Here is a 22,368-nt window from a genome sequence, read left to right as displayed (position 1 = left end):
TATAATTAAAATACATTGAAACAATCAAGCGTTTCCTTCAAAATAGTCAACAGGGTCGCAAGAAGCGTGTGGAAAAACCAAGGCGCAAAATAACTGCCCATGAACTGAGAAAAGTCAAGCGTGCAGCTGCCAAGATGCCACTTGCCATCAGTTTGCCATATTTCAGAGTTGCAACATCACTGGAGTGCCCAAAAGCACAAGTGAGCAATACTCAGAGACATGGCCAAGGTAAGAAAGGCTAAAAACGACCACCACTGAACAAGACACAAGCTTAAAAGTCAAGACTGGGCCAAGAAATATCTCAAGACTGATTTTTTCTAGGGTTTTTATGGACTTGATGAAATGAGAGTGAGTCTTGATGGGCCAGAGGATGGCCCGGGCTGGATCGGTAAAGGGCAGGACAGCTCCAGTCCGACTCAGACGCCAGCAAGGTGTGAGGGTGGGGGTACTGATATGGGCTGGTATCATCAAAGATGAGCTTGTGGGGCCTTTTCGGCTTGAGGATGGATTAAAGCTCAACTCCCAGTCCTCCTGCCAGTTTCTGGAAGACACCTTCTTTAAGCAGTGGTACAGGAAGAAAGTCTGCAATCCTTCAAGAAAAACATGATTTTCATGCAGGACAATGCTCCATCACACGCATCCAAGTGCTCCACAGCCTGGCTGGCAGAAAGGCCTAAAAGAAGAAAAACTAATGACATGGCCTCCTTGTTCACCTGATCTGAACCCCACAGAGAACCTGTGGTCCCTCATCAAATGTGAGATTTACAAGGAGGGGAAAACAGTGTCTGGGAGGCTGTGGTTGCTGCTGCACGCAATGTTGATCGTGAACAGATCAAAACACCGACAGAATCCATGGATGGCAGGCTTTTGAGTGTGTTTGCAAAGAAAGGTGGCTATACTGGTCACTGATTTGTTTTTGAATGTCAGAAATGTATATTTGTGATTGTTGAGCTGTTATATTGGTTTCCCTGGTGAAAATAAATAATTGAAATGGGTATATATTCGTTTTTTGTTAAGTTGCCTAATAATTATGCGCAAAGTAATAGTCACCTGCACACAGATATCCTCCTAAATAGCTAAAACTAAAAAAGCCCCACTCCAACTCCCAAAAATATCCAGCTTTGATATTAATGAGTTGGGTTCATTAAGAACATGGCTGTTGTTCAATAATAAAATTAATCCTCAAAATTACAACTTGCCTAAAAATTCTGCTCCCTGTAGTGCTGCTGTTCCATTGGCTGGTTCTACAGAACACTGTCTTTGATGTGCTCTGATGATGAACGGTTAAAACTTTTAAAGCCTGACAAAACCATAAAGCCTTGTCAAAGCCTGACAAAAAAGGACATTAAAGGCACAACACCAAAGACTAAAACTCTAGTCCTAAACATAAATCCTTATATACTTAAACTATCTACTTGTGTTAGTGAAACAACATAACAGAATAACATAACAGAAGCTGCTAAAGTGATCTACATTTTAAACAAAAAAGTAAGAACAGGAAGACCAATGGAGAAGATACAGGAAGAGAACAAAAAGCTGCTGAGGTCAGTGACGGAGCTTCAGCATGAAGTCAGGCAGCTACAAGAACAGCTGGCTGAGAAGGACGAGCAGTTGAGCCGGAGCACCAAAAGGCGCCAGATAAGAACAGTGGCTCATATGGACACCCTGACCCAGCTGAACCAGGCAAGGGCTGATCTCACAGTCAGCCAAGAGAAGTGCTGATCTGGAGGAGAAGTTGCTTAGTGGAACCAATGACAGCCACCAGAGTCCGGAGCACGGAGACCACGTAGAGCTCTCCAAGAAGAAGAGGCTCTGAAACTGCAATTCTCAGAAAAAGAACAGCAGATGGAGGCGTGGATGAGGCAGAGGCTCATTGGCGTGCAGGAAGAATTCCAGAGGAAGCTCTGGAGGAGAAAGAGAAGGACCAGCATGAGATGCGTGAGAGAGAGGAGAGGCTGAGACAGCAGCTTGAGAGAGGGATGAGGGAAGAGGGGACGACTGCTTGAAGAAGCAGCTGACCACGTTGATCGAGTCCTGGCAGACCGAAGCTCAGCGGTGGAGAAAACACCAGTCAGAGCTGGAGGAGAAACTCCACGAACAAGAGACCCTGCGCAAACAGCAAGAGGAGGAGAGGAAGCAGGAAACTGAGCGCTTCCAAGAGAACTTCCAGCAGCTTTGGGTAAGCAGCCGCAGATTTGTTTGTCCCGTCACTCCTGGTTTTGGAAGTTTAAATGTGTGGATGTGAAAACTAAAACCAATTCCTCCTTTCATCAGAACTACATTGAAAAGAAGGAGAAAAAGAAGAAGAAGAAAGGGGTCTGGAGCAGGATTCTAAAATTTTGGAAAAAGTGAACCCCAACTCTTTTCCTTGCTTCCTGCCCTCAGTAGTTTTCCACTCTACCTGTCAGCCACTCCCACCTCATCAGGCCAACTCCACTCACCTGTCGGCTCCGCTGCAGCTCATCCCAGACCTGCCTGTCTTCATCCTGCCCGCCTCGCCTGTTCCCCAGGAAACCTGCCTGCTTCCTGTCTCCGACCACGCACTCTGCCTCCGTGGCTCCAGCTATAATCTGCTTCCCCGGCTTCGACTCTGCCTGGCCTCGACTCGTGCCGCTCGCCCCTCATCGGTACCTCTGCCTTGCCGCCCGGCTCTGGACCCCTCCCCTCGGCCGTTCCACCAAGAGTAAACCATTCCCTTCCCCTAATCCTAAACCCAGAGGCTCCTTTTGGGCCACTGGTCTGAAGAAGACTGTTTCCTGAAATCACGGGGCTTCATAAATGCAGAAGTTGTCCTGGAAAAAATGTTCTATGTATCTAATGGCTTTTAGTTTTGGGGATTTTTTATGCTGAAGTAATTCACAACATAATTGTGGGATCCTAAAATGAGTTTTCCATTAATATTGTAATTCAATAATTTCAGACTGCTCAAATTATTTGCATCCTTATTTAAAAATGTAAAAAATGCAAACACTCTTTGAATCCAGCAGAAGAGGTGTTCACCCCCATGTGCATCTGCTTTCATTTATTTTATGCATTCTGTCATTTTTGCCATTTTCTGTTATAATTAAAATACATTGATATTTTATTGTGCTAGTCATTTTACCATTCAATCACTGCATCCTTTTAAGTCCATCTCCAGCAAAATAAACAATTACCATTGAAAAAGGACACACTGAGCTCATTATAAATGTTGAATAGGTGTAATAAAATGAAGTTAGAGCAACTGAGTGGGACCACAGACGCTTCAACAAGACAGAACAGTCAGAAAGTGCTTTCAGTTGATGTGTCGTAGGCACATTGGAGGGAAGATTTCTGATGACTTAATTGCTGACATAAATATTCAACTAAAAGACTAAATACAATTGGAGAAAAACAACAAAACTAGCATTCCCTCTAGCGCTGCTGTTTCAGTGGCTGGTTCTACAGAACACTGTCTTTGATGTGCTCTGATGATGAACGGTTAGGCAGCTTCTCCAGCCATCGAGGGTTGTCAGCAAACCAGGTCTTTCCACAGGCCTTGCAGCAGATTCACGAGAAAAAGATGAAATGCTGTCCACTGTGCCAACAATTACTTGAGGTCTTCCCACACCTGCAGAAACCACCAGAGGATGAGGACATCTTTGGAGACATGGCAGATTGTAGTTGACTATAGAGTAATGTAAAATAACAGCTTATGTATGCACAGTAACTTTGGTAAAGACGTGTTTTTCCATGAAAATTAACATGAACTCCTAATGCCATTCTCATGAGTGAGACATTAAAACACAAACGCTGTTCACCTTCGTAAGCGTATATAGAGGAGAGAGAGAGAGAGAGAGAGAGAGAGAGGAGAGAGAGAGGAGAGAGAGAGAGAGAGAGAGAGAGAGAGAGAGAGAGAGAGAGAGAGAGAGAGAGAGAGAGAGAGAGAGAGAGAGAGAGAGAGCGAGAGAGCGAGAGAGCGAGAGCGAGAGCGAGAGCGAGAGAGAGAGAGCAGTATCGCTGAGTTAAAGGGAAAAAAGGCGCCTACTAGCGGCGGAAGATCCCCCCACACACACACCCTCTAAAAAAAGCTATAGAGTGTTCTCATATGATCAAATTCAATAAAAACATAAGATTAAGATAAAAATGTTTTGCATTGGCCGGGAATCGAACCCGGCCTCCCGCGCGGGGATCGAGAGTTGTTTAGCTAAACGGCCCTAAACCGTTTCCCATCATTTTCAATGGTAGTGCTAAACCACTACGGACGCAAATATATTCCGGCCGCTATCATCCTGTGGCGCTGTTCTGCGTTTCTATGAAGAGCGGCTCCTCTCCGGAAAGTTCATTCTTTTGAAACTTCGCTGAAGGTAAGTTTGGGCTTGATTTCCTTCTAAATTAATGAGGAAACCTTTCGTAATTGTGCATAGGCTGTGGCCAATTTTGTCCTAAATTAGCAAGGAACATGTTATAATTGGCCCTAAATTATAATGTATTTGTCATGCTACAATATACTCATATCTTGTCCAGCTAGTTTTTTATATTTTATTATGGTCATAACTCGTCGCCAACTTTGTCGATTATTTTATTCCACCCTCGGTGACTGCTAAAGACAAATTACAGGTGAAATATGAACGTGCAGAACAAACTATGTATAGCCAGATCGCTCCAATGAAACGCCAAGGTTGCATTGAGATTCTAATTCAATATTATCTGTGCTTGTCTTAAATTACACGATAGTGATGAATGAACTTGTTGATATTTTTATATTCAAGTAATCGATTTACTTGTCGTGGCACTGAAATCTCGGTAGTTGGGTTGTAAACGACGTGCTCAGCACCCTATGTAAAGAATTATTATAAATCTTAAATTATGAATGAATATTGTCATTCTACACATCAGAATGTAAACTTATTGGTCTGTCGGTCTCTGTGGGTTTGTGTGTTGGTGGTGTATTATTATTATTATTATTATTATTGTTGTTGTTGTTATTATTATTACCTCGTATGGCAGAACGCTTTGGCAATCATTCGACAAAGGGGGGGATCCCTCAGATAAGATGGAGGTGCTGGGAGACTATGTCCTGCAGTTCGGTAAATATAAAGGGAAGTCATTCAGATGGCTTTTGCACAATGACGTAGGATCCACCGTGTATCTTATCAAGAACGTGCAGAGCGAGGAGGCAGCAGGTCTTCGTATGGCTGACAGCCACAGTAAGGACAGCCCCAGTCATTTGTGAGTTATGCCCTCAGTTTCCAAGAAATCCAGGCTCTCCTCACTTATGAGCCGGAAGAGGGGATGGAGCTGGACTGCCTCATCTGAAGACGACCAGCTGGTTGGATTTGGTGCCCGAGCCAAGAGCACGTGGAAGGAGATCTGGGACAGCAGAGGTGATGGCTATGCCCGATTTTGTCATAGGCAGGCGCTGCGTTCCAGGTACACGAATGTCCAGGTTGCAGCAGAACCTGCTGAAGAGGCAGCAGCCCACCACATCTTCACACCTGCTGAGCATCCCATGAAGGCCCCAGCTGAGCCCCTGGGTATGCTAATTCCTTCACTGTGACAAGTTCAACTTTGGGAAAAGGTTTTTTTCTTTTCTACTTATAACCTGTAGCTCAGTATTTTTGTCTTAACACAGCCATGGAGGAGGACGTGGAGATGGAAAGGGAGATGCTGAGCATCCATAACTCTGATCTGCAAGTCCAGAAGCTGTAAATACACCGTTACCACATTTATTTCATGTCAGACCAAACAAAGTCCATGCCGTATCGATTTCTATTGTTTTTCTTTTCATCTGTGTGCAGATGCTATGCCAGTAGCAGCAGCCGCCCTGCCCCCGCCTCTGACGCAGGACTCCATTGAAAAAATTGTGCAGGGCATTCTAGAGATGCAGCAGCAGCAGCAGCGCAGCACCAGAGCAGAAGATGAGACAGACGAAACCCTGTCTGGCCTGTGGACAGCCCAAGTCTCGGTATGGGACTGGATGGATCTTCCATCCACTTTTTCTATCAGCAGGGTCCTGTTCGCTACTTCTACTGCTCAAGGAAGGTGCATCAAGACTTATGCTGCTGAGGGACTCTCTGAACCCCAGAATGCCCCTTTTGAACAATTTGCCGCGTCAGAGTTTTTCCAGAGGGAGCTGGAGGCCACCAAAAAGCGTGTGGAGGAAAAGCTCGGAGACAGAGACCCGGCTCAGCACCCTGATCGCCTCTGCAGGTTCTGCATTTGACTCTTAAACAGGGACCAAACAGCCCACGATACATACAAGGTTCCCTGGAGCTGGCATGTAAACACATTTACTGCCCATCCAAAGTCTTTTCTCTATATCGGGACAAGGGGATGGCCCGAGAGATGACTTGGAAAGAGTTTGGGCCACTCCTTTCTTTGAGGCAGAGAGACGAAGATCGGATGGAGGAAAGGACAAAATGAACTACATTGCAGGAATGCATGTTGCACTACTGTACATGGTTATGAAAGTAATGTGCACTATTGTACATAGTTTTAGATTTAATATTTAACTCCTGTACACACTTTGAGATTTATTGTTGCACTCTTGTACACACTTTGAGATTTAATGTTGCACTGAGATTTAATGTTGCACTATTGTAGATTGTTTTACATTTAATATTTAACTCCTGTACATAGTTGAGATTTAATGTTTTATGAGTGTGTTTGTGTTTGTGTTAAATAAAATTGAATTTCCCACATTGGTCCATACTGTTGTCAACATTTCTGTCTTTGCAAAAGCCAACTAAGGCGGGCCGAGTCTGAATTGAAAACAAGATCCTAAAGAACTCATGTATACTACTAACAACACTAATATTCCATCTGTCTATCCCCAACTGAATTTGTTCCCCACCTATCCCATCAGATTATTTGCAGCAGAATAAGGGATAACGTAGCTTTTCCCTGTTCATATCTGCTACTTGCAATTTAGAATTTGTCACTAAAACTATGCTATGATACAAACTACACTTTAATAGACTGCTGTGCTCCTAAAAAGAGCAGCAAGCATTTGTGGCTCATTAAACTCACAGAAACTCACAGAAACTGCTATGCTCTTTAACACATTTTTATTATCGTGAATTTTAAAACACATATCTTCGATTTGATAATGGCCCAAGCTGGATTCGAACTCGCCCCCTGAGGTCTTCGGGCCGCTTCGATCTGATTGGCTGTTCTCCGTTACAACTATTCTCGACTGGCCCCGCGCGGGGATCGAGAGTGTTTAGCTAAACGGCCCCTAAACCGTTCCCATTCATTTTCAATGGTAGTGCTAAACCACTACGGACGCAATATATTTCCGGCCGCTATCATCCTGTGGCGCTGTTCTGCCGTTTCTATGAAGAGCGGCCTCCTCTCCGGAAAGTTCATTCTTTTGTAACTTCGCTGAAGGTAAGTTTGGGCTTGATTTCCTTCTAAATTAATGAGGAAACCTTTCGTAATTGGTGCATAGGCTGTGGCCAATTTTGTCCTAAATTAGCAAGGAACATGTTATTAATTGGCCCTAAATTATAATGTATTTGTCATGCTACAATATACTCATATCTTGTCCAGCTAGTTTTTTATATTTTATTATGGTCATAACTCGTCGCCAACTTTGTCGATTATTTTATTCCACCCTCGGTGACTGCTAAAGACAAATTACAGTGAAATATGAACGTGCAGAACAAACTATGTATAGCCAGATCGCTCCAATGAAACGCCAAGGTTGCATTGAGATTCTAATTCAATATTATCTGTTGCTTGTCTTAAATTACACGATAGTGATGAATGAACTTGTTCATATTTTCTATTCAAGTAATCGATTTACTTGTCGTGGCACTGAAATCTCGGTAGTTGGGTTGTAAACGACGTGCTTCAGCACCCTATGTAAAGAATTATTATAAAGTCTTAAATTATGAATGAATATTGTCATTCTACACATCAGAATGTAAACTTATTGGTCTGTCGGTCTCTGTGGGTTTGTGTGTGGTGGTGTATTAGTATTATTATTATTATTGTTGTTGTTGTATTATTATTATTACCTCGTATAGCAGAACGCTTTGGCCGTCATTCGACAAAGGGGGGGATCCCTCAGATAAGATGGAGGGTGCAGGGAGACTATGTCCTGCAGTTTGGTAAATATAAAGGGAAGTCATTCAGATGGCTTTTGCAGAATGACGTAGGATCCACCGTGTATCTGATCAAGAACGTGCAGAGCGAGGAGGCAGCAGGTCTCTGTATGGCTGACAGCCACAGTAAGGACAGCCTCCAGTCATTTGTGAGTTATGCCCTCAGTTTCCAAGAAATCCAGGCTCTCCTCACTTATGAGGCCGGAAGAGGGGATGGAGTGACTGCCTCATCTGAAGACGACCAGCTGGTTGGATTTGGTGCCCGAGCCAAGAGCAGGTGGAAGGAGTTCTGGGACAGCAGAGGTGATGGCTATGCCCATTTTGTCATAGGCAGGCGCTGCGTTCCAGGTACACGAATGTCCAGGTTGCAGCAGAACCTGCTGAAGAGGCAGCAGCCCACCACATCTTCCACACCTGCTGAGCATCCCATGAAGGCCCCAGCTGAGCCCCTGGGTATGCTAATTCCTTCATGTGACAAGTTCAACTTTGGGAAAAGGTTTTTTTCTTTTCTACTAATAACCTGTAGCCGGTATTTTTGTCTTTAACACAGCCATGGAGGAGGACGTGGAGATGGAAAGGGAGTTGCTGAGCATCCATAACTCTGATCTGCAAGTCCAGAGCTGTAAATACACCGTTACCACATTTATTTCATGTCAGACAAACAAAGTCCATGCCGTATCTGATTTCTGTTTTTCTTTTCATCTGTGTGCAGATGCTATGCCAGTAGCAGCAGCCGCCCTGCCCACGCCTCTGATGCAGGACTCCATTGAAAAAATTGTGCAGGGCATTCTAGAGATGCAGCAGCAGCAGCAGCAGCAGCGACCAGAGCAGAAGATGAGACAGACGAAACCCTGTCTGGCCTGTGGACAGCCCAAGTCTCGGTATGGGACGGATGGATCTTCCATCCACTTTTTCTATCAGCAGGGTCCTGTTCGCTACTTCTACTGCTCAAGGAAGGTGCATCAGACTTATGCTGCTGAGGGACTCTCTGACCCCAGAATGCCCTTTGAACAATTTGCCGCGTCAGAGTTTTTCCAGAGGGAGCTGGAGGCCACCAAAAAGCGTGTGGAGGAAAAAGCTCGGAGACAGAGACCCGGCTCCCAGCCACCTGATCGCCTCTGCAGGTTCTGCCATTTGACTCTTAAACAGGGACCAAACAGCCCACAGATACATACAAGGTTCCCTGGAGCGGCATGTAAACACATTTACTGCCCATCCAAAGTCTTTTCTCTATATCGGGACAAGGGGATGGCCCGAGAGATGACTTGGAAAGAGTTTGGGGCCACTCCTTTCTTTGAGGCAGAGAGACGAAGATGGATGGAGGAAAGGACAAAATGAACTACATGCCAGGAATGCATGTTGCACTACTGTACATGGTTATGAAATGTAATGTTGCACTATTGTACATAGTTTTAGATTTAATATTTAACTCCTGTACACACTTTGAGATTTATTGTTGCACTCTTGTACACACTTTGAGATTTAATGTTGCACTGAGATTTAATGTTGCACTATTGTAGATTGTTTTACATTTAATATTTAACTCCTGTACATAGTTTGAGATTTAATGTTTTATGAGTGTGTTTGTGTTTGTGTTTAAATAAATTGAATTCCCACATTGGTCCATACTGTTGTCAACATTTCTGTCTTTGCAAAAGCCAACTAAAGGCGGCAGAGTCCTGAATTGAAAACAATATCTAAAGAACTCATGTATAATACTAACAACACTAATATTCCATCTGTCTATCCCCAACTGAATTTGTTCCCCACCTATCTCATCAGATTATTTGCAGCAGAATAAGGGGATAACGTAGCTTTTCCCTGTTCATATCTGCTACTTGCAATTTAGAATTTGTCACTAAAACTATGCTATGATACAAACTACACTTTAATAGACTGCTGTGCTCCTAAAAAGAGCAGCAAGCATTTGTGGCTCATTAAACTCACAGAAACTCACAGAAACTGCTATGCTCTTTAAACATTTTTATTATCGTGAATTTTTAAAACACATATCTTCGATTTGATAATGGCCCAAGCTGGATTCGAACTCGCCCCCTGAGGTCTTCGGGCCGCTTCGATCTGATTGGCTGGTTCTCCGTTACAACTATTCTCGACTGGCCGCCGCGTGGCAGGCGAGAATTCTACCACTGAACCACCAATGCATAAATTGGGCCAAAAACCCGAGATTTTTAAAGAAACTTAACCTGTTAATTAACCAGACTTAACTTAATTCTCAACTATAAACGAGAATAAAAGCGTTCCAAATAATGGCGTCTCTTGAGTAACTATGCTGCCATCTAGTGGTCAAATAGAGGTATCTACACGCATAAATTAACACGCACTTCACGTGGTAATTAACGATATAAAGCTTGGACAGAAATTGTCACACACTTAACAGCTTGAATACGACCACAATAATGTCGTCTGACACTAAATAAAGGGTATAATCCTCAGAACAACCATCGCAATGCAACCACCCAATTAACAAACAGAAACCCAACTACCAAACATAACAACATAAAGCAATAGCCACAACCAAACTATAAATATGACACAGTCAGGAAAATGACTTAAAATTTGTCTGAGATAAACAATACCGTCCGAACTTCATCTGGGCCGTCTCTTCAGGCGATGAAGACCAACTGGCTCCGCTCTGACGCGCTCCCAATTAACGCTGACCAGTGTGGTGTGCTCAGCGCCCCTCACTGCGCATGCGCTCAGGCTGTGACCCTTGGTTCCCTTGCTGTGACCCTGGTATTGCTGGATTATTACCTCCATTTCCCCTGCGCAAACTGACTGTTTATCAACCCTCTTTCCCAATAAAACACAAATTTCTGGCATAAAGAATAATAACTAACGCTGTATGCTTGTGCAGATTGTGGATTGAGAACAAAAATTCCATCTTTTTCCTTTATTTAATAAGACGTCTACTGTAGCTTTAGGAAGGTTTAAGTACTGCGGAAAACGTACTACAGGTCAGAAAGCTCCCGTTTGGCTTTGATGATATTTTGAGAGTTCCGTCCGAGTGTGCCTTTTTTTTAAGACCCTAACAGGTAATGTTGTGTTCATCCAACAGTTATTGTACACATCAGTGGATTAGGAGAGATTAGGAGAATCAACAGATCATAGTACACTGACGCTGGGGGTGTCATATCCCTCTATGGACACAAGGGGGCGGTGAAGTCCACGACATATGTCAACCTTGGGCATTTCGTTACAGGCCCCGATTTACACACTGCAGGTTCTGGGTCTGCGCAAGTATTTATGGACCGGAACAGTAAGACAACGACTGCATGTCATACGCACGACTTCTGTTTTAAGTCGGGCAGTACTTTTGTAAAACGACCCTTCTTGCTAATGTGAACATTGCTCGTTGAGCAGAGCTTGGAAGTAGTCAAGTTTCGGTTCAGCGAAATCTTGTTCCGAATAATCTTCAAAATCATGGTCTCAAAAAGCAGCAGTACCTTTGTCATACTGTATAGCCTTTTGTTTTTATTACATTTGAATCAGTTCTCACGGAGGATTTATTATTACTAGTGCATTTAACGTGACGGTTACGTCATTTTGCGTAAGTGACTTTAACCCAACTAATATTAGTAACTCTCCAAATATGAGACATAATTCTAATGCACTGTGGGGATTCTCCATCCAGTCCTGTCATGGGATTATTAAAATCATTTTTTTCAGGTTGTTGATTACATGTGCAGGTGTAAGAAAGTGATCTGTACACAGGCGAGATCACCATATATCCCGTAGACCAGGGGCCGGCAACGCAAACTGTTGAAAGAGCCATATTGGACCAAGAAAACAATAACAAATCCGTCTGGAGCCGCAAAAACTGAAATGCCTTATAATGAAGGCAACACATGCTGTAAGTGTCTATATTAGCTTTATTAGCCTACTATCAAAATGATAATTAGGCTACAAATACATAACGAGCATCCTGGAGCGAATGACGCACCACGTGACCACTCTGCTGTACGGTGGTGCTTTAAGTTTAACTTCCATTATAATGAGATGTGGAAATTAAATATTTATTATACAAATTTTTACAGCATTGGAAAACTTTAAGAATGTTTGTCATGTTTTTCCTCCTACAGAAATTATATTAAAACAAAAAAATATATTCACACATCTTTTCCCTATATTTGCTAAAGCTCCAGAGAGCCACTAGGGCGGCGCTAAAGAGCCGCATGCGGCTCTCGAGCCGCGGGTTGCGACCCCTGCCGTAGACCTTCCAGTTGTGGGCGACACAGATCTCACATTGGCATTGAACAGTACCTCTCTTCTCTGGAGCAATACCCCTCATAAAACTAAGAATTCCAATCTTCCACGGACCAATAAGGTAACACCTATTACTGCTTTTTATGACCAGGTTTGCATCCTCAGTCACAAGAATGTTCCTCTTGATTGTGGGTTAAAAAAACCAACTATCTGTCCTTTTTTTCCTCAGACAACCATAACAGTAAACAATGTAACGCGCTTTGCAGCTGTTTGAAGATGGTGGAGCTGACTGCACACTGTTGGCGCTTCACCCCTCCGGTGACCCAACACAAGGTCCGGAACCAGACTTGTGATCCCCCATCAGACGTGAAAGACAAGCAGTAAAGTGTCGTGTTTCACAACTCAGTCTTGGCTGTATACCTGCATGACGAGTGGTGGCCAGTGGATGATGTATTACGAACCACAGTCGAATCCAGACGTGGTTTGTTATCGGTAACAGAGCGTCTTTACGTCAGTGAATTAAACAAATTATGCTTCTTATTGTTTAGTAAATTAACTGGCCTGAAATGTGGAGGGGTAAAAGTACAATAGAGGAGCCTGGAGTTAAAGTACACTGCAACGGAAGATAGAAACTGGATCAACTGGAGCCTCAAAACTATGTGAAAGGCAACAGGAACATGTGAATGTAGTCTTTTTTGGTAAATATAGGACTTGTGGGAACGTTGGTCCCTCCTAAATCAGTGTTTTTCCTCTCCAGGTCCAGTCGATTGTGGAGAGGGTGATAGTGTTCCTGCTCAGTTGGGATGTGGACAGATCTTTGGATGAGACCGTGGCTGTTTCCGAAACCACACACTCGTTCCCTATTCACTACTCACTACATGGGGGACATGGATTGAGTGAACTACGTAGCGCACTCAATTCAAAATTAGCTTTCGGACACTACGGCGCACGTAAAATGACGTAATGTTGTCGCATAATAATAACGAACCGTTCCCCGTTCCCCGGGAAAAGTGGCCAGGTCCATTTAATTATTTTAACCCATCCGAAACATACCCAAACACATTCAGCGCTCGTTTCTTTGAAAGTGCAATATTTTACCCTATTATTATCATCTTTATATAATAATAATAGATTAAAATATTAATGTCAATAACAATAACATAACACTTCCTTATTATCTCAAATAATTAGTGTCCGGTGACATTTTCGCGCCATGACATGATGGTACATTCTCAAATATCTATATAAGTAATACAGGAATTTTACATACAGGAATTTTACATCACAAAATGGCTCCAGAACTGCTTTTCATTATCTTTAATATTCTTTTGCTGCGATCCCGCCGTCTGGTGAGGAACAGACGCGTCCGAAGGACAATTTCAAACTGTACAGATATCAAACTGTAAGTGAGGGGGGGGGGGGGAACATTTGATGGTAGATGATTTCCACATTTATGTGTTATTTAAGATGATCATATTGTATCAAACAGCACAGTGGAAAATTGCCTTTAAAAAAAACAACAACAACTTTGTTTTACCAACAGAACGAGCAACCATCACAGTATTGTGTGCAGAACAGGCATGTTCCATTGCTGGCGATGTACATTGATGGCCAAACTGACCTGAATCGAAAGCGGGTAAGGACTTCATCGTGACGCAGGATGGACGACATGCAAGTGGCCTTTTGCCCGTTTTGTGGCAAACATTTGAGCAGATTGACGCCGATTTGTGGTTTCTGTGGTCGGTCTTTGGCGTTTTCTGAAGTACGTACAACGTGAATCAGCTGTACCATTGGTTAGCGGCTGCTAACTTTCTAACTGAAGAAAAGAAGGACATTGTGGCAGACTACGTCCGAAGGTATGTCATTGACCTCAACTCATCTGTAATTGACAGGTAAGTTAAATTTTCATTTGTTTTTTGTCGTTCCACCCCACCCCCCAAAAAATGAAATTTGCTTGAAATGTCTCATGGCATGTATATCTATGGTGTTACAACTGCTAGCCTATATGTCTGTCTCTCCATTCTCTGCCTTATGCTAATGTATAAATACTCAATATAACGAACAAATATAACCTTATAAACTTATAAAATATATAAACTTAAGATAATACAATTTAGGTAGTTTAATTGGTTGTTGCCGTTGGCACTACACAGCAGTGAAAGTGTTTGTGTTCACTTTGTAGATTCAAAGATGGCCTTTCAGCCCTTCAGTTTCTGACAGCACTACAGCAACACCCTTCTTTGCTGACCCCAGTTCTCTGCCACTCTGAAAAGCGACTAACTGGCTTTGACATTGAGAGACTCTTTACACCTGACGTCAGCCCTGCATTTGCATTTAGGCTACTGTCCTGATTAGTTGGATCTGCAGAGTATGTACTGGAAGCCAATAAATAAAATTCCTGAACAACATTTAGGGCTTGTTGTTATTGATATGCTCCGTAAGGTATCCCAGAGGGGGCTGCTAAATAAAACACCTGATTATTAAATTCATGTTTCAGCTCCCGTTTTTCTTTCAGGCAGCCTCTGGGACACCTGGAGTGGTCAGGGCTACTTGCTGCCTGGGTTTGGACACGCCTGGTTCAAAGCCTGACATAAAAGGCACAACATCAAAGACTAAAGCTCTACTCCTAAACATAAATCCTAATATACTTAAACTATCTACTTGTGTTAGTGAAACAGCATAACAGAATAACATAAGAGAAGCTGCTAAAGTGATCTACATTTTAAACAAAAAAGTAAGAACAGGAAGACCAATGGAGAAGATACAGGAAGAGAACAAAAAGCTGCTGAGGTCAGTGACGGAGCTTCAGCATGAAGTCAGGCAGCTAAAAGAACAGCTGGCTGAGAAGGACGAGCAGTTGAGCCGGAGCACCAAAAGGCGCCAGATAAGAACAGTGGCTCATATGGACACCCTGACCCAGCTGAACCAGGCAAGGGCTGATCTCACAGTCAGCCAAGAGAAGTGCGCTGATCTGGAGGAGAAGTTGCTTAGTGGAACCAATGACAGCCACCAGAGTCCGGAGCACGGAGACCACGTAGAGCTCTCCAAGGAAGAAGAGGCTCTGAAACTGCAATTCTCAGAAAAAGAACAGCAGATGGAGGCGTGGATGAGGCAGAGGCTCATTGGCGTGCAGGAAGAATTCCAGAGGAAGCTCTTGGAGGAGAAAGTGAAGGACCAGCGTGAGATGCGTGAGAGAGAGGAGAGGCTGAGACAGCAGCTTGAGAGAGGGATGAGGGAAGAGAGGGACGACTGCTTGAAGAAGCAGCTGACCACGTTGATCGAGTCCTGGCAGACCGAAGCTCAGCGGTGGAGAAACCACCAGTCGGAGCTGGAGGAGAAACTCCACGAACAAGAGACCCTGCGCAAACAGCAAGAGGAGGAGAGGAAGCAGGAAACTGAGCGCTTCCAAGAGAACTTCCAGCAGCTTTGGGTAAGCAGCCGCAGATTTGTTTGTCCCGTCACTCCTGGTTTTGGAAGTTTAAATGTGTGGATGTGAAAACTAAAACCAATTCCTCCTTTCATCAGAACTACATTGAAAAGAAGGAGAAAAAGAAGAAGGAGAAAGGGGTCTGGAGCAGGATTCTAAAATTTTGGAAAAAGTGAACCCCAACACTTTTCCTTGCTTCCTGCCCTCAGTAGTTTTCCACTCTACCTGTCAGCCACTCCCACCTCATCAGGCCAACTCCACTCACCTGTCGGCTCCGCTGCAGCTCATCCCAGACCTGCCTGTCTTCATCCTGCCCGCCTCGCCTGTTCCCCAGGAAACCTGCCTGCTTCCTGTCTCCGACCACGCACTCTGCCTCCGTGGCTCCAGCTATAATCTGCTTCCCCGGCTTCGACTCCTCTGCCTGGCCTCGACTCGTCTGACGCTCGCCGCTCATCGGTACCTCTGCCTTGCCGCCCGGCTCTGGACCCTCCCCTCGGCCGTTCCACCAAGAGTAAACCCATTCCCTTCCCCTAATCCTAAACCCAGAGGCTCCTTTTGGGCCACTGGTCTGAAGAAGACTGTTTCCTGAAATCACGGGGCTTCATAAATGCAGAAGTTGTCCTGGAAAAAATGTTCTATGTATCTAATGGCTTTTAGTTTTTGGGGATTTTTTTATGCTGAAGTAATTCACAACATAATTGTGGGATCCTAAAATGAGTTTTTCCATTAATATTGTAATTCAATAATTTCAGACTGCTCAAATTATTTGCATCCTTATTTGAAAATGTAAAAAATGCAAACACTCTTTGAATCCAGCAGAAGATGAAGGTGTTCACACCCCCATGTGCATCTGCTTTCATTTATTTTATGCATTCTGTCATTTTTGCCATTTTCTGTTATAATTAAAATACATTGAAACAATCAAGCGTTTCCTTCAAAATAGTCAACAGGGTCGCAAGAAGCGTGTGGAAAAACCATTGCGCAAAATAACTGCCCATGAACTGAGAAAAGTCAAGCGTGCAGCTGCCAAGATGCCACTTGCCATCAGTTTTGCCATATTTCAGAGCTGCAACATCACTGGAGTGCCCAAAAGCACAAGTGAGCAATACTCAGAGACATGGCCAAGGTAAGAAAGGCTAAAAAACGACCACCACTGAACAAGACACAAGCTGAAAAGTCAAGACTGGGCCAAGAAATATCTCAAGACTGATTTTTCAAGGGTTTTATGGACTGATGAAATGAGAGTGAGTCTTGATGGGCCAGATGGATGGGCCCGTGGCTGGATCGGTAAAGGGCAGACAGCTCCAGTCCGACTCAGACGCCAGCAAGGTGGAGGTGGGGTACTGATATGGGCTGGTATCATCAAAGATGAGCTTGTGGGGCCTTTTCGGCTTGAGGATGGATTAAAGCTCAACTCCCAGTCCTCCTGCCAGTTTCTGGAAGACACCTTCTTTAAGCAGTGGTACAGGAAGAAGTCTGCATCCTTCAAGAAAAACATGATTTTCATGCAGGACAATGCTCCATCACACGCATCCAAGTGCTCCACAGCCTGGCTGGCAAGAAAGGGCCTAAAAGAAGAAAAACTAATGACATGGCCTCCTTGTTCACCTGATCTGAACCCCACAGAGAACCTGTGGTCCCTCATCAAATGTGAGATTTACAAGGAGGGAAAACAGTGTCTGGGAGGCTGTGGTTGCTGCTGCACGCAATGTTGATCGTGAACAGATCAAAACACCGACAGAATCCATGGATGGCAGGCTTTTGAGTGTGTTTGCAAAGAAAGGTGGCTATACTGGTCACTGATTTGTTTTTGAATGTCAGAAATGTATATTTGTGATTGTTGAGCTGTTATATTGGTTTCCCTGGTGAAAATAAATAATTGAAATGGGTATATATTCGTTTTTTGTTAAGTTGCCTAATAATTATGCGCAAAGTAATAGTCACCTGCACACAGATATCCTCCTAAAGTAGCTAAAACTAAAAAAGCCCCACTCCAACTCCCAAAAATATCCAGCTTTGATATTAATGATTCTTTTGGGTTCATTAAGAACATGGCTGTTGTTCAATAATAAAATTAATCCTCAAAATTACAACTTGCCTAAAAATTCTGCACTCCCTGTAGTGCTGCTGTTCCATTGGCTGGTTCTACAGAACACTGTCTTTGATGTGCTCTGATGATGAACGGTTAAAACTTTTAAAGCCTGACAAAACCATAAAGCCTTGTCAAAGCCTGACAAAAAAGGACATTAAAGGCACAACACCAAAGACTAAAACTCTAGTCCTAAACATAAATCCTTATATACTTAAACTATCTACTTGTGTTAGTGAAACAGCATAACAGAATAACATTACAGAAGCTGCTAAAGTGATCTACATTTTAAACAAAAAAGTAAGAACAGGAAGACCAATGGAGAAGATACAGGAAGAGAACAAAAAGCTGCTGAGGTCAGTGACGGAGCTTCAGCATGAAGTCAGGCAGCTAAAAGAACAGCTGGCTGAGAAGGACGAGCAGTTGAGCCGGAGCACCAAAAGGCGCCAGATAAGAACAGTGGCTCATATGGACACCCTGACCCAGCTGAACCAGGCAAGGGCTGATCTCACAGTCAGCCAAGAGAAGTGCTCTGATCTGGAGGAGAAGTTGCTTAGTGGAACCAATGACAGCCACCAGAGTCCGGAGCACGGAGACCACGTAGAGCTCTCCAAGAAAGAAGAGGCTCTGAAAGTGCAATTCTCAGAAAAAGAACAGCAGATGGAGGCGTGGATGAGGCAGAGGCTCATTGGCGTGCAGGAAGAATTCCAGAGGAAGCTCCTGGAGGAGAAAGAGAAGGACCAGCATGAGATGCGTGAGAGAGAGGAGAGGCTGAGACAGCAGCTTGAGAGAGGGATGAGGGAAGAGAGGGACGACTGCTTGAAGAAGCAGCTGACCACGTTGATCGAGTCCTGGCAGACCGAAGCTCAGCGGTGGAGAAACCACCAGTCAGAGCTGGAGGAGAAACTCCACGAACAAGAGACCCTGCGCAAACAGCAAGAGGAGGAGAGGAAGCAGGAAACTGAGCGCTTCCAAGAGAACTTCCAGCAGCTTTGGGTAAGCAGCCGCAGATTTGTTTGTCCCGTCACTCCTGGTTTTGGAAGTTTAAATGTGTGGGTGTGAAAACTAAAACCAATTCCTCCTTTCATCAGAACTACATTGAAAAGAAGGAGAAAAAGAAGAAGAAGAAAGGGGTCTGGAGCAGGATTCTAAAATTTTGGAAAAAGTGAACCCCAACTCTTTTCCTTGCTTCCTGCCCTCAGTAGTTTTCCACTCTACCTGTCAGCCACTCCCACCTCATCAGGCCAACTCCACTCACCTGTCGGCTCCGCTGCAGCTCATCCCAGACCTGCCTGTCTTCATCCTGCCCGCCTCGCCTGTTCCCCAGGAAACCTGCCTGCTTCCTGTCTCCGACCACGCACTCTGCCTCCGTGGCTCCAGCTATAATCTGCTTCCCCGGCTTCGACTCCTCTGCCTGGCCTCGACTCGTCTGACGCTCGCCGCTCATCGGTACCTCTGCCTTGCCGCCCGGCTCTCGACCCTCCCCTCGGCCGTTCCACCAAGAGTAAACCCATTCCCTTCCCCTAATCCTAAACCCAGAGGCTCCTTTTGGGCCACTGGTCTGAAGAAGACTGTTTCCTGAAATCACGGGGCTTCATAAATGCAGAAGTTGTCCTGGAAAAAATGTTCTATGTATCTAATGGCTTTTAGTTTTTGGGGATTTTTTTATGCTGAAGTAATTCACAACATAATTGTGGGATCCTAAAATGAGTTTTTCCATTAATATTGTAATTCAATAATTTCAGACTGCTCAAATTATTTGCATCCTTATTTGAAAATGTAAAAAATGCAAACACTCTTTGAATCCAGCAGAAGATGAAGGTGTTCACACCCCCATGTGCATCTGCTTTCATTTATTTTATGCATTCTGTCATTTTTGCCATTTTCTGTTATAATTAAAATACATTGAAACAATCAAGCGTTTCCTTCAAAATAGTCAACAGGGTCGCAAGAAGCGTGTGGAAAAACCATTGCGCAAAATAACTGCCCATGAACTGAGAAAAGTCAAGCGTGCAGCTGCCAAGATGCCACTTGCCATCAGTTTTGCCATATTTCAGAGCTGCAACATCACTGGAGTGCCCAAAAGCACAAGTGAGCAATACTCAGAGACATGGCCAAGGTAAGAAAGGCTAAAAAACGACCACCACTGAACAAGACACAAGCTGAAAAGTCAAGACTGGGCCAAGAAATATCTCAAGACTGATTTTTCAAGGGTTTTATGGACTGATGAAATGAGAGTGAGTCTTGATGGGCCAGATGGATGGGCCCGTGGCTGGATCGGTAAAGGGCAGACAGCTCCAGTCCGACTCAGACGCCAGCAAGGTGGAGGTGGGGTACTGATATGGGCTGGTATCATCAAAGATGAGCTTGTGGGGCCTTTTCGGCTTGAGGATGGATTAAAGCTCAACTCCCAGTCCTCCTGCCAGTTTCTGGAAGACACCTTCTTTAAGCAGTGGTACAGGAACAAGTCTGCATCCTTCAAGAAAAACATGATTTTCATGCAGGACAATGCTCCATCACACGCATCCAAGTGCTCCACAGCCTGGCTGGCAAGAAAGGGCCTAAAAGAAGAAAAACTAATGACATGGCCTCCTTGTTCACCTGATCTGAACCCCACAGAGAACCTGTGGTCCCTCATCAAATGTGAGATTTACAAGGAGGGAAAACAGTGTCTGGGAGGCTGTGGTTGCTGCTGCACGCAATGTTGATCGTGAACAGATCAAAACACCGACAGAATCCATGGATGGCAGGCTTTTGAGTGTGTTTGCAAAGAAAGGTGGCTATACTGGTCACTGATTTGTTTTTGAATGTCAGAAATGTATATTTGTGATTGTTGAGCTGTTATATTGGTTTCCCTGGTGAAAATAAATAATTGAAATGGGTATATATTCGTTTTTTGTTAAGTTGCCTAATAATTATGCGCAAAGTAATAGTCACCTGCACACAGATATCCTCCTAAAGTAGCTAAAACTAAAAAAGCCCCACTCCAACTCCCAAAAATATCCAGCTTTGATATTAATGATTCTTTTGGGTTCATTAAGAACATGGCTGTTGTTCAATAATAAAATTAATCCTCAAAATTACAACTTGCCTAAAAATTCTGCACTCCCTGTAGTGCTGCTGTTCCATTGGCTGGTTCTACAGAACACTGTCTTTGATGTGCTCTGATGATGAACGGTTAAAACTTTTAAAGCCTGACAAAACCATAAAGCCTTGTCAAAGCCTGACAAAAAAGGACATTAAAGGCACAACACCAAAGACTAAAACTCTAGTCCTAAACATAAATCCTTATATACTTAAACTATCTACTTGTGTTAGTGAAACAGCATAACAGAATAACATAACAGAAGCTGCTAAAGTGATCTACATTTTAAACAGAAAAGTAAGAACAGGAAGGCCAATGGAGAAGATACAGGAAGAGAACAAAAAGCTGCTGAGGTCAGTGACGGAGCTTCAGCATGAAGTCAGGCAGCTAAAAGAACAGCTGGCTGAGAAGGACGAGCAGTTGAGCCGGAGCACCAAAAGGCGCCAGATAAGAACAGTGGCTCATATGGACGCCCTGACCCAGCTGAACCAGGCAAGGGCTGATCTCACAGTCAGCCAAGAGAAGTGCGCTGATCTGGAGGAGAAGTTGCTTAGTGGAACCAATGACAGCCACCAGAGTCCGGAGCACGGAGACCACGTAGAGCTCTCCAAGAAAGAAGAGGCTCTGAAACTGCAATTCTCAGAAAAAGAACAGCAGATGGAGGCGTGGATGAGGCAGAGGCTCATTGGCGTGCAGGAAGAATTCCAGAGGAAGCTCTTGGAGGAGAGAGAGAAGGACCAGCATGAGATGCGTGAGAGAGAGGAGAGGCTGAGACAGCAGCTTGAGAGAGGGATGAGGGAAGAGAGGGACGACTGCTTGAAGAAGCAGCTGACCACGTTGATCGAGTCCTGGCAGACCGAAGCTCAGCGGTGGAGAAACCACCAGTCAGAGCTGGAGGAGAAACTCCACGAACAAGAGACCCTGCGCAAACAGCAAGAGGAGGAGAGGAAGCAGGAAACTGAGCGCTTCCAAGAGAACTTCCAGCAGCTTTGGGTAAGCAGCCGCAGATTTGTTTGTCCCGTCACTCCTGGTTTTGGAAGTTTAAATGTGTGGGTGTGAAAACTAAAACCAATTCCTCCTTTCATCAGAACTACATTGAAAAGAAGGAGAAAAAGAAGAAGAAGAAAGGGGTCTGGAGCAGGATTCTAAAATTTTGGAAAAAGTGAACCCCAACTCTTTTCCTTGCTTCCTGCCCTCAGTAGTTTTCCACTCTACCTGTCAGCCACTCCCACCTCATCAGGCCAACTCCACTCACCTGTCGGCTCCGCTGCAGCTCATCCCAGACCTGCCGGTCTTCATCCTGCCTCCCTCGCCTGTTCCCCAGGAAACCTGCCTGCTTCCTGTCTCCGACCACGCACTCTGCCTCCGTGCCTCCAGCTATAATCTGCTTCCCCGGCTTCGACTCCTCTGCCTGGCCTCGACTCGTCTGCCGCTCGCCCCTCATCGGTACCTCTGCCTTGCCGCCCGGCTCTGG

At 44.4% G+C, this 22,368-nt stretch overlaps 3 long non-coding RNA genes across 4 annotated transcripts; 2 read left to right on the top strand and 1 right to left on the bottom strand.

Moving 5' to 3' along the window:
* Positions 1-3,187: 3,187 nt before the first annotated feature.
* On the bottom strand, positions 3,188-10,708 carry LOC115250526 (uncharacterized). The gene is made up of 2 exons (XR_003889094.1): positions 10,667-10,708; positions 3,188-3,589 (listed from the first exon to the last, which is right to left on the bottom strand). It is a non-coding gene; the product is annotated as an uncharacterized lncRNA (long non-coding RNA).
* Positions 10,709-11,240: 532 nt separating this feature from the next.
* LOC115250527 (uncharacterized) lies at positions 11,241-12,263 on the top strand. Its single transcript, XR_003889095.1, has 3 exons — positions 11,241-11,346; positions 11,802-11,940; positions 12,227-12,263. It is a non-coding gene; the product is annotated as an uncharacterized lncRNA (long non-coding RNA).
* Positions 12,264-13,470: 1,207 nt separating this feature from the next.
* On the top strand, positions 13,471-15,013 carry LOC105419149 (uncharacterized). 2 transcript variants are annotated; one of them, XR_003889093.1, is made up of 3 exons: positions 13,471-13,695; positions 13,837-14,661; positions 14,809-15,013. It is a non-coding gene; the product is annotated as an uncharacterized lncRNA (long non-coding RNA). The 2 variants fall into 2 exon arrangements; XR_003889092.1 differs by lacking the exon at positions 14,809-15,013 and having other exon boundaries at positions 13,837-14,701.
* Positions 15,014-22,368: the final 7,355 nt, after the last annotated feature.

This window comes from Takifugu rubripes, chromosome 7 (assembly GCF_901000725.2).
Source record: "Takifugu rubripes chromosome 7, fTakRub1.2, whole genome shotgun sequence".
In the NCBI taxonomy this organism is placed as follows: Eukaryota; Metazoa; Chordata; class Actinopteri; order Tetraodontiformes; family Tetraodontidae; genus Takifugu; species Takifugu rubripes.
Note: the sequence above shows the minus strand (reverse complement) of the source record. Positions and strands in the feature narration are given on the sequence as shown.